A 12,364-nucleotide genomic window follows, 5' to 3' on the forward strand; every position below is an offset into this window, starting at 1 on the left:
CCCCCCCCCCGGTCTCCGCACAATAACATTCGAGGAACCTTTCACTAGGTGTGTCAGATTATCTGAAACCCGTACATTCACAGACATTAAGAATCCCCCAGTTATTCAATTTTTCCACCGTGGCAGTCATAAACAGCGCAGTAATCCCCATAATTATTATATTAGTTCTCTGATTTATCCTTGTCATTGTCAGTAATATATACATATCTCTCTCGAGTTGTTGAGGAACCGTGATCTCATTAATTAATTGCAATTGCTATTGCGATACCGGGGGTCAACGAGGTAAGGGCCTCACCGAATGCCAGAGATGATAGGAGTTAAGCCCACAGGATGCAACAGGTTGCGAGATTTATTTTTGATTCATCCTGTCAGCTCAGGGTCTGAATTCTCCTTTTTTCCCATCTTCAGCTCCTCGGAGAGAACAGATGGAGTGAAAAAAAATTTCATTCAGTACTTCGAGGGGTAATTGCCAGTGGTAAGGTTGAATATGGTTTGCCATACTTCGTGGAATACAAGCCACACTCTTATGAATGAAATATTCCAGTTGTAATGCGACTTGTGCACGCAATGGGGTACAACCGGTCTTCCCCGGGACTCTTTCAGAACCGCACGCGTGCTCATCATACATCCGAAAGAGTGTCTTCCATCCTGGCGATTATCGTCACGAAAATAACGTGAATAATAGTCATAAACGTGGCCAGGGGGCGGAAAAATTGTTTTTAACGTTCATTTTTGGTTTTGATTCGTGAAATGTATTGGAATTTTTTTGGGTTTTAGTAATATTTTTTATTTTTAACAGGAGATAAGGCAAATGTGCTCAGGGTTGGCTCAAATAGTATAAAATAAAAAATAAAAGGCAACAAAAAATGAGTGGACAATTGCAGTCTTTCGAATGGGTTCTCTTTTTTTAAATTCGTATTTCACTATTCTCTTCTTCTATTTTTTCGTGTCATAGTACTATCATCAATTGGAATGTCATCAAAATTTTTCGTATTATTTCTTTCTGTCAAATAATTATGTATTCACACCCTCTCAAGACTCTAATTCGTTCTCAGTCCGGGTTTAATCAAGGTTCAATCAAGGGTTAATCAGTGTACAGCCGGGATTTAATCAGGGTTTATTCAGGATTTAGCCAGAGTTTAACCCAGGTTCTGTCAGAAGTTAGTCGGGATCATATATCAATATGAATGAGTATTCAACATAATAGACTGGTACCTGAGTTTAATAGAGATAGGGATTTTTATATAAAAAGCTCATGACGGTATTGTGTAACTTGATAAGCAATGATGCTGTTCTCACCATTTTTCGACTTGATTAAGAAGCCATTGAAATATACCTTTCAAGCCCTGATTTAATTTCTATTAGTGATGATTCTTTCAGTAATCATGAAATAGTATATTTCGTAACGAGTGCAAAAAAGTGTTTTTTGGCGAGTGGGAGGTTTATATCACGAGCCGAAGGCGAGTGATATAATCCCACGAGCTGAGCGTGCCGAAAAGTTCACTTTTCGTCACAGCGTGATGAAAAAACCGATTTTCTCTTTCAAATCACATAAACCCCCATCATATTCTGATAGAATCAAGGGGGTATTGTTATCAATTTTTTGAGCCGTGACTAATTCCATTTTGATGACAATTTTTTGAGTGATCGTTAAAAAATCGATTTTTGGAAAAATGTCAATTTTTTTGAATCTGTATGAAAAATTGAATTTTAACTGGTGTCAATGAATTGAACTTATTAAAGTCTGTGTTAATGAAAAAATTAATGAAATTCGATTGATCCGTTTTAAGAAAACTTCGAGAAAGAATGAAGAAAAAGACAATTTTCCAATTTTTGGGTTGGCTCTAACACAAAAAATTGGATTGAATATCATTTCATAAAATAATGGCGTGAACATGAAAAAACATCTAAAATAATTGATAAAAAATCACCAGAGGACGAAAAAAAGCGATCTCCACCGTTACTTCCACTTTTTAATTTGTAAAATGTGAATTATGAAATGGAGAAACCGGAGTTATCGTCGTGGAGAGGGGGAGGAGGTATCCGGCGCTTGTTTTAAATAACGGGGAGGTATTAACAATGTTATACCTCCCCCAGGTCGTGTGGTATATCGTTTTAAACGAGGTAACAGCACGCAGCGGCTCCTTTTGGCATCGTAAAACGCATACGTGTATTATGCAGAGTGAGTCGACTTATGCATATACTAATTTGTGTATTTATGGGGATGAAGGGACGTTTAAAGGATAGATACATGACCTGGAGGATGATCAGTGAGTTTTGTAATGGTCTCGGGGTTTGTCGATACACGAGGAGCGATGGGATTATTTTTGATTTTCAAAGTCGGATGAAATTTTTCTGCCTCCAGAGAAATACTTCATTTCAATTGAATAAACTTTGTTTCATTCTCATAGGGAAGTCATTTGGAATTAATTAATTCATTACGTAATGTAATTAAAGTATTTTAAGTGAAGTAAATGTAGGATTTATTAATTTTCAAAGGACTTTCATCACTACACGGAGAGAAAAAACTACAGTCGAGGCTTTATATGAGATACCTTAGGGACAGTAGGAGAGTGGAATTGCGGGAATCCGTGCACCACCACTACGCGCGCTTATAGAGAGGAGAAAAATCGGGATCAGCGGTTCGAAATAAGATACCTCGCTCGTTGCGCCCGAATTCTATGGAATATTCATTTTTACTGAATGGATATTGATAACTAATCAATTTATACGAGTTTAATGTTTTGAATGCGTATGGCCCGCGTTCCCTTTTCTGTCTAAACATAACCCCGCGTGATAGAATGGCAGCTGATGTTGGGGGATTGTTGGGGGACTTGAGAGTAATCACTTCTGGACAGCTGAAGTACAAATTATTGAAAGTACGTAAATTAATTGAAGTTTAATTAGGTTTTATTCTATTAAGATAATTCTGCGTCATCATTTTAATAATTCGAGCGTCGAAGAAAAGAGGTGACCCTTGGGATCGTTTAACCCTTCTGATTACTTCATTTGACTCTCACGTTTGAACTCTTGACCCTTAAGTTCATTTGACCCTTATGATCACTTCGTTCGTCCCTCCCGTTTGACCCTCAACTCCGTTTGATCCTTATAATCACTCTTTTCCCGTTGAAAAATTATCGAGGTCATAGGTATCTTATAAGAAGCCCACGGAACTAAACATTCGGGAGGCGATAAAAGTGCCGAGAGTGTCTTATATAAAGCCTCGACTGTATTCAGTTAAAATTTTCTCAGTTTTTCAACGAGATAATGGAAATTTTATGCACGAATTGAAAATATTTTTTGAAAAATCGAATGTTCCAACTGGACTACACTATCAATTATCATTCAACCCCTCGATTTTTATTTCTTTAATTGTAATGTGCAAATGTACGAGCGGAATATGTATATGCGGGACTAATAACGTGTTTGAGGAAGGATATAATTGATGCTGATACTCGAGAAAAAGTGCACTGTCTGGGTGATGGGGGCATTTTAAAACTGAAGGGGGATGCGAGAGGTGAAAATACAGGTTGTCTTATTCTTCGCTGGTCGCCTGCGGTGCAACACGAAGATGATATATATTCGTGTGGCAACCGACTGCAGCTGTGCGATCCATGACGCCCGTCGTAAATTCACGGCTGCACCCGAATGTTTTTCGGGTTTGAAGGTCCAAGTTCAAGATATTGAAATAATATTCTGATGGGGCGAAACCGGATTTAGTGAAATTTTTATACAATTCCGGGAATTTTTTCAGTGAGAAAGTCCATAGTTGAGAGGGCAGCAGGACTTCGAAATGCGCAGAGATTAATTTTGACTGATTTTGGGAAAGAGAGAATGAGAAATTGAAATTTAGTGATGAAAAACAATAGTGAAGTGAGTGCAGTGGCAGAAGAAATTAATTTTATTCAGAGAATTTTAATTATTTTACGCAAAACAAAGCAATAAGTCGCACTTTTGATGTAGCGGAAGGGACGATAAAAAATCATCCCTTCGGGAACTGAAAAATCCTGGAGACAAGAAAAATAACAGTTCTCCCCCACCATTTCCCGTGTTGAATTCCTGACCCGCGGGGTGGCCTGCGATCGTTAGAACTGGATATTGTAGAACAGTAACTGGAGGGTAAAGAATCTCCTCGGATCGCTGAACTCCATCGTAACTATCGTAAGTAAAACACAAGGAAGTGTCCCAACAAAAACCGCCATAAACCGCTTGAAAGACGTAGTAAAACGCTCTTTATCTCATTTTTTCACATCAATGTGAATCGAATGACCCGCCACGCCCTATCGAGGTCGTTCCGCAGCGCTCCACTGGCGCGTCCCTCGAACGCAATTGAGACCACTTGTGGTATCACTTTTGCATCGCGCAGTCCCACATTATTTTCCCGGAGGAAATGAATAAAAAAATTAATTTTCCATGTTCAATTTTTCTCTCCGTGGAGTGTTTTCTTGCGGAAGGAACTGAATAAGACCTTATTAAACCACAAAATTGAGTTAGATCCATTTAAATTAGAATTCCAAGATAGACCTCTTTGAATCATTCCCCCGAGTTCCGTCTTTTCTTCTAGATGTAGAGATACAGATGGAGAGTCGTTGGTGTTTGTATTCGGCTACTGCGCCGCCTTGCGGTGGCGTCTCTATACTCAGGTTGTCACAACCTCCCTAATTGACATCTCATACCCAATAAATTTTCTTGAAATACAAAACTAATGATGAGTGAATTTTAATATTATTATAATGATGACTGAAAAATTCTCCTGTCACTCCGACTAGTTACAGTTTCACCCCTTGAATCCACCTGTCCAATGGCCTCAAGCCCATGACCTTCAGATGGGTGCAAGAAAAAAAATACTCTACCGGTGTGGGAAATTTTACTGCACGAGAGGATAATTTTTGCATCCATAGATGTGTTTCTTTACTAAACGAATTTTAAAATATCCTCCACAAACAGGTATTTTTTCATTGAATTACATTTCGCTCCATGATTACCTTTTTTCAATAAAATTTGCCACAATGTTCTAAATAATTTTTATCCAACTTTTCTCTCCCTGTAGTGTTTTCTTGCGGAAGGAACTGAATAAGACCTTATTAAACCACAAAATTGAGTTAGATCCATTTAAATTAGAATTCCAAGATAGACCTCTTTGAATCATTCCCCCGAGTTCCGTCTTTTCTTCTAGATGTAGAGATACAGATGGAGAGTCGTTGGTGTTTGTATTCGGCTACTGCGCCGCCTTGCGGTGGCGTCTCTATACTCAGGTTGTCACAACCTCCCTAATTGACATCTCATACCCAATAAATTTTCATGAAATACAAAACTAGTGTTGAGTGAATTTTAATATTATTGTAATCATGACTGAAAAATTCTCCTGCCACTCCGAATAGTTGCGATTTCACCCCTTGAATCCACCTATCCAATGGCCTCACGCCCATGACCTTCAGATGGGTGCAAGAAAAAAATACCCTACCGCTGTGGGAAATTTTACTGTACAGGAGGATAATTTTTGCATTCATAGATATGTCTTTTACCGAACGAATTTTAAAATATCCTCCGCAAACAGGTATTTTTTCATTGAATTATTACACTTCGCTGCACGATTACCTTTCGTACAGTAACATTTGCCACGATTTTCTAGGTAATTTTTATTCAACTTTCATCTCAGTGTACACAGCAGTAATTGATCGGCGTAAATGAATTACCGGGAATTACGACTGCACCGCATTCGATAATAAATAATATCACCAATGTCAATGGGCGAGTCGTTGTGTCGTGCTATGCTGGGACATTGAGACTATATGCACTCGATCCCTCTCCAATGAGCGTATTAATTGCTCATCAACGGTAATGAAGGGTTTATAAGACGGTATTAGCATAACTAACAGGTTTTCACATGGGGTAATGAAGGTAACGCTGTCGCACCGGATGCAGAAACCGTACGTTGATGCCTTGTGGGGCTGGCAAAACAGACGATCTAGAACGCAATCGATGTGTCTCGGGTGATCATCTTCAACCGGAATACAATTTTTTTATAGATAAATTGTGATGGAAATAATTTTTCTGATCGATTTTTCTCCCGTTAGGCGGCGCATACTTATCTTATTTAATTTTTCATGGAGAAAATTATTTGGTGAATTTCGACAATTAGAGAATTCCAATGAAATCTGGAAATGTCAATTTTGCTAATTGTAATTGTCTGAAGAGTTTGGACATTCACAGTTTTCCAACTTGTAACAATTTTTATTTATTTAGTAAGTTAACCGTTATCTCATTGTATTCAACATAACAGATGTAGCAAGTTAGTCTGTAACTAGAGGCAGAGACTATGCAATTTTATGAAAAAAGAAGGAATTTGTGCACAAAGAGAGCAACTCGTTCTCCGAGTAGTATTTTTAGATAACAAAAGCTGGTTTAAACTGATAATTAAAGGTAATAACACGCCGATACATATTTTTGTACTCGTACGACTTTTTCATTGGGTCTCCGGGTAGTCGGAAAGGAATTGTACAAAGATTTGAAAATCTGAAGGTTTCAAAACTCTGAACAATCGTGGAAATATGATTCATTGATGGAGTGGTTAAATAATTATTAATCAGATGATTAATTCAGTCCGAGATGTCTGTATGAAAATGTGGATTTCCTTAGCATAATATTCTATAGTATCAGTATGAAATTGTACGGCATGATTTCTAGTAATTGCGTTCTTGCATCAATCCATCCGACAGTTTTTGAGCCTCGAATCAAAGATATTTCCATTGAAGAACATTTTTTCTTGTTTCATAAATGAATTCCCTTTCGATGGGACGAGTGAAAAATATTTTGGCAAAAAAATCATTCTTCTCGGTGCCGTGCCTCATTTCACCACTCTACTACTGAATATATTGCATGGTTCTTTATTTTATTGAAAATACATATTTTTTGCGAGTTACGGACTAGCGGCTTTTACTTAAAGAATCACTGTACATACTGCTTAAACATGTTTATTTATATCATTACTCTTACGAAGGAAAAACAGTTGTAGGATTGTTATGTTAGCATCTTAAAACGATAAATGATGCACAATTTATGAAAGGTAAATACTTATCGAGTCACGGTACATCAGTTTTTTCATGTGAAAACTTAAGCAGAAAAAGTTATATAGGAAATAGGGTGGGAAAGAGAGATTAAACAAATGAAAAAAAATGTACAGCTGAATAATTACAGCTATTTTGTGATAATGCAGTGTTTTACATATGTCCTTCCATTCTCCCTTTCTCACCATTATTATTTTTTTTAATTCTCTCATTACTAATCGCGTTTATCGGCATCCTCCTCGATCTCTCCACCTCATTCTCCCGTTTTATCATTTTTATTTATTTCGTTTAAGTCTGTCATCTGTTATTTTTATGAATCAACTGTTATTGGATAAGTATAAGGAAGATCGATGGTGAAGAGCGGGAGCAGAAAAAGTAAGGAGGGCAAACTGTACATTGTCTCTGTCCAAATGAACTTGTTGAATAGAAAAATACAAAAATTAATGAGTAATTTAACTCAAATATCCAATTATTCCCTCTAGCGAATATATCCCTTCAGCTTCTACTACTCTCAAAAAAAATATTCCAAAGCATTTCAACAATGCTATTTCTCATTAAAAAACCAATCAACTCCCGAGTGAAATCCCGAGAATGCCCGGTATGCTAATGACTCAGAAAAGTGATAAAATAAGGGGCAAAAAAAATTCACAACCGCGTTTTATCGATTGAAAATAGCAGCGCCTCGTTGGGTATGAGGGGGGTGGGCTCTCTATCAGTGGATTAGTCGGGTGATAAATGTGACGAGTCCCGGTAATTCCCCATTAACGTTCTTACCGGGTGAGATAAACCGGTGAATCGATAAATCCACAGTCGATTCGACATGCCTCGCAAATCATAATGTTTGTTTCAGTATCACTCGTTGCATCTCGTACCTCCACTCGTGGGTCCCACGAAAAAATGGATCTCCCGATTTTTACTGCTGAATAGCGTCGAAATCGCTGTTCCCAATGGCGGATGCCTCACTTTTAATGAAAAAAACACCGAAATTTGAATGTTATTTAGTCCATCCGGCGGAGAGGAACCGTTGGCATGGGACGTTAGACCTTCACTCGCGTTGTCACGACTCCATGACTTATTCCACAACGAAAATCAGTGGAAATGGAATACACAATTTTTTATTTCGCTCCGCGTCGAGATTTCTGGTGCATATCCGTGTCAGATAATTCGTGCATGACGCAATGGGCGCTTTCTGCACCTTCTCCGAGATTTTTCCCACATTCGTTGTGAATTCTCGACTGAAATGGACTATCAAAATGTACGTGAGATCCTCATGGAGGTGCGCCGCAACAGATCACGATAGTTTTGTCGATTTCTATTGATTTTTGTCTTTGGTTTTTTATATGGGCTCCTGGGGGAGAATGAACACCTGTTTTACTCGATATTCTTGTATCGTATACGGAGAGAAAAGTTGGATAAAAATTACCTAGAAAATCGTGGCAAATTTTACTGTACGAAAAATGATCGTGGAGCGAAATGTAATTCAATGAAAAAATAACTGTTTGTGGATGATATTTTACGATTCTTTCGGTGAAAAACACATCTATGGATGCAAAAATTATCCTCCTGTACAGTAAAATTTTCCACGCCGGTAGGGTATTTTTTTTCTTGCACCCATCTGAAGGTCATGGGTTTGAGGCCATTGGACAGGTGGATTCAAGGGGTGAAATTGCAACTATTCGGAGTGTCAGGAGAATTTTTCAGTCATGATTACAATAATATTGAAATCCACTCATCACTAGTTTTGTATTTCAAGAAAATTTATTGGGTATGAGATGTCAATTAGGAAGATTATGACAACCTGAGTATAGAGACGCCACCGCAAGGTGGCGCAGTAGCCGAATACAAACACCAACGACTCTCCATCTGTATCTCTACATCTAGAAGAAAAGGCATAACTCGGGGGAATGAATCAAAGTGCTCTGTTTTGAAATTCCAATTTAAATGGATCTAACTTAATTTTGTGGTTTAATACGGTCTTATTCAGTTTGCAGAAAAATTACCTAGAAAATCGTGGCAAATTTTACTGTATGAAAGGTCATCGTGGACCGAAACGTAATTCAATGAAAAAATAACTATTTGTGGAAGATATTTTTCGATTCTTTCGGTAAAACAACACATCTACGGATGCAAAAATTATCTTCCTGTGGAGTAAAATTTTCAAAACCGGTAGGGTATTTTTTTTTCTTACACCCATGTGAAGGTCATGGGTTTGAGACCATTGGACAGGTGGATTCAAGGGGTGAAATTGCAACTGTTCGGAGTGTCAGGAGAATTTTTCAGTCATGATTACAATAATATTAAAATCCACTCATCACTAGTTTTGTATTTCAGGAAAATTTATTGGGTATGAAATGTCAATTAGGGAGGTTATGACAACCTGAGTATAGAGACGCCACCGCAAGGTGGCGCAGTAGCCGAATACAAACACCAACGACTCTCCATCTGTATCTCTACATCTAGAAGAAAAGGCATAACTCGGTGGAATTAATCAAAGTGCTCTGTTTTGAAATTCCAATTTAAATGGATCTAACTTAATTTTGGGGTTTAATAAGGTCTTATTCAGTTCTTTCCCCAAGAAAACACTACATGGAGAGAAAAGTTGGATAAAAAATGGGACCTAGAAAATTGTGGCGAATTTTACTGTACGAAAGGTAATCGTGGAGCGAAGTATAATTCAATAAAAACATACCTCTTTCTGGAGGAATTTTTTTTATATTGAGCAATCATTCACGATCACTGGGATAATTTTTTATGGAATACAAGATAAATTTTACAGTTTCGGCACAAATTACCCCCACGTGCTGAGATGGATCACGTTCATCTCTCTTAATTTTCAACTAGTGATTTTTTTACTCGATTTGTTTGAGAACTCGTTCCTTTTTCTCTCAGCGCATTACATTTTACATCACTACTGAATCTCAATAACCCCCCATTTCCTCCTCAACCACTTCACTTATCTCTCTTTCTAATTGTCCTGGAAATAAACTCCGAGATCATTGAACTCACTAAGATTAATAGCCCGCTTGAATCTCCAGAAAATTCCAAGTGATCGCCTTTTGGAGACCATTAAGGGTCGGTCTTCCTCCTTCAATTCACAGTCATCAGGCAATTTCTCAGGGGGGCACGGGGGGGGGGAGAAGAGGGGTGGCATACGCACAGGGGTCCACTCCCGATCATTTGCGTTCACAGACTGCGGTGGTAGTCCCTCATCGATCGTGGCGATAAAAGTGATTGACTCTTGAAACGAGTCCAGTCAATAGGCGGCGAGGGGCAGGGGGAGGGGAGGGGTGGTGGGGGTCAGAGACTGTCTCAAAGAGGCATCTTCGTGTGTGCATGTTAAATAGAGTGGGAAAGAGTCGTATATTTCTTTTCCTCCGCCATTTATTTGTGCGTGCTTTCTTTCTTTTTTTATTTTTTTTTTTTATCTGAAATGCATGCGCGAAGCTACGATATCGTCGACTCTGCCTCTTCAATTAGCTTCACAACGCCGCTCGTTAAACTTTTATGTTTCACTCAATGACTTGTTATGCCCCCTCTCTGGTTTTTCAACGAATAGTATCGCCCCTTCATAAAGATGAAAATCTTTGTATTATCTCGCCACTGTAAAAGCTATACAATGTTTTATGATTTCCTGATTTAATAATTTTGAGTTGGTGACCCCATTGGGATATTTTTCCACGAAGATAGCGGAGAAAATTGTTTATTTCATTGTAATTAAGCGTTAAAAAGTTGTTTGAGACGCTCTGATGACGTCACAATGCCGCAAGGGGTGTGGGGAAGGCAACTTGACCTCATTTCTGCGCGCGCATCCTCATATTTTGTCAGAAAAAGGCTCTCAAAGCAATTTATCTTCGTCTAATTTATAATGAAGGAATCTTTGAAATGCATTAAACGAAAAATTGTAAATTTTCTGAGGAAAATATACAGCATTATTCACGTATTCATGCGTGAGATGTAACATATCGCGTGCATGTTGAACTCCTTTGGAATAAAAATAGAAAAAAAATCAAAGAGAGAAATTGGAAAAAGGGTTGTCCGAGTGCCAATGGTAGATAGCGACTCAAGTTAGACTAAAGTGAGATTAACACCTTCACGCACGGACGCCTTCAATTACATGTGCGACACGAGTCAGTGTCTCTCCCTACTAACTCGCCCACAGCTCTCATTCCTTTATTGGAGTATTTATAGCTCGAGTCAACTGTCACACGGGACAGGACGAATAAATTAGAGAATACTGATAAAAAAAATCAAATGATAGAAGTTTTCCGCCGACCCCGGGCTCGGATTTTTGAGGAGAGAAATCCGGGCTCGAGTCCCGGCTACTTCTTTTGGAAATTCATTCCAAAATTTCAAGTTGACAATCGCTGATATTGATATCTTCAGTGAAAGAGGATGATTCCAAACCTTATTCGCGCATCATTCTGTTTCCAACCGATTGGAAATTATCCCAAATTCCTTTTTACCCCAGGGATGCCCGCACAAGCGTCAAAATGAAGTGGATTCACTCATGACGCATCTGCGCATCCCTCTGCGCAGCTTGCGCATGCGCACTGCGTCGAGCGCTCGATATGATTTCGAAATGGTGTCCACTTCCCGTAGTTTCAGAGCTGATTAAATAATTAATTTCGTCAAAGAGTTGCGGCTCGATGTTATCCGCCAGTCGTTCAGAGAAAATAATTCAAAAAATTAACAGAACCCCACGCTCACCGTCTCCAGCGAAACCCCCCAGCGACCCAGGGGAAAGTGTCCATCGACGGCCTCTCCGGAGGCCTTGCAGTGACCTCGTTCGACCCCGAAAGATTCCAGTACAATAGTCCGTAACAGCGGCTCCCGGGGTGGAGGGAGCGACGCGGGGAAAACCTTCGAGTTTATGGTGGCCGCAGTAGACCTCCGTGGTGGAGTTATCGTACGGATATCTACTCTTGTAGGCATGCCGGGAGGACTCCGACTCGACACGGTCCTGCCCCCGTTCCTCTCCCCCCCCCCCCCCCCGCTCCGAATGTTACTGCACCTCGCCGCCACTGTTTCACTCCTCCACCTCCACCCGGAGCGATGCGTCGTTGAACATTTGCTTTAAAGCGCATAGGGCAAAAGAAGGATGGAACAGTGGTGGCTACCAGCGGGGAAGCGCACACGGGTTCTCTGACTTTTGCCTCCTCGATACAAGATACTGCCACGTGTTACACGTTGTTTCGCCACCATAAGGTAAAGGGGTCCCGTAGTTCGAACCATTCCTGTCGCTGAGGTATACGGGACAATAATGGATCGGCCTTTTGTCTGTTTAGGCTTCGGTGTTG

The 12,364-nt window shown here is 39.4% G+C and overlaps 1 protein-coding gene across 1 annotated transcript in view; it reads right to left on the reverse strand.

The window, feature by feature from the left end:
* LOC107043995 (uncharacterized protein KIAA1522) overlaps window positions 1-12,364 on the reverse strand; it is a 159,201-nt gene that overhangs the window by 1,556 nt on the left and 145,281 nt on the right. The window lies entirely within an intron of this gene.

This window comes from Diachasma alloeum, unplaced genomic scaffold (assembly GCF_001412515.2).
Source record: "Diachasma alloeum isolate Michigan unplaced genomic scaffold, Dall2.0 Dall_scaffold_00180, whole genome shotgun sequence".
In the NCBI taxonomy this organism is placed as follows: domain Eukaryota; kingdom Metazoa; phylum Arthropoda; class Insecta; order Hymenoptera; family Braconidae; genus Diachasma; species Diachasma alloeum.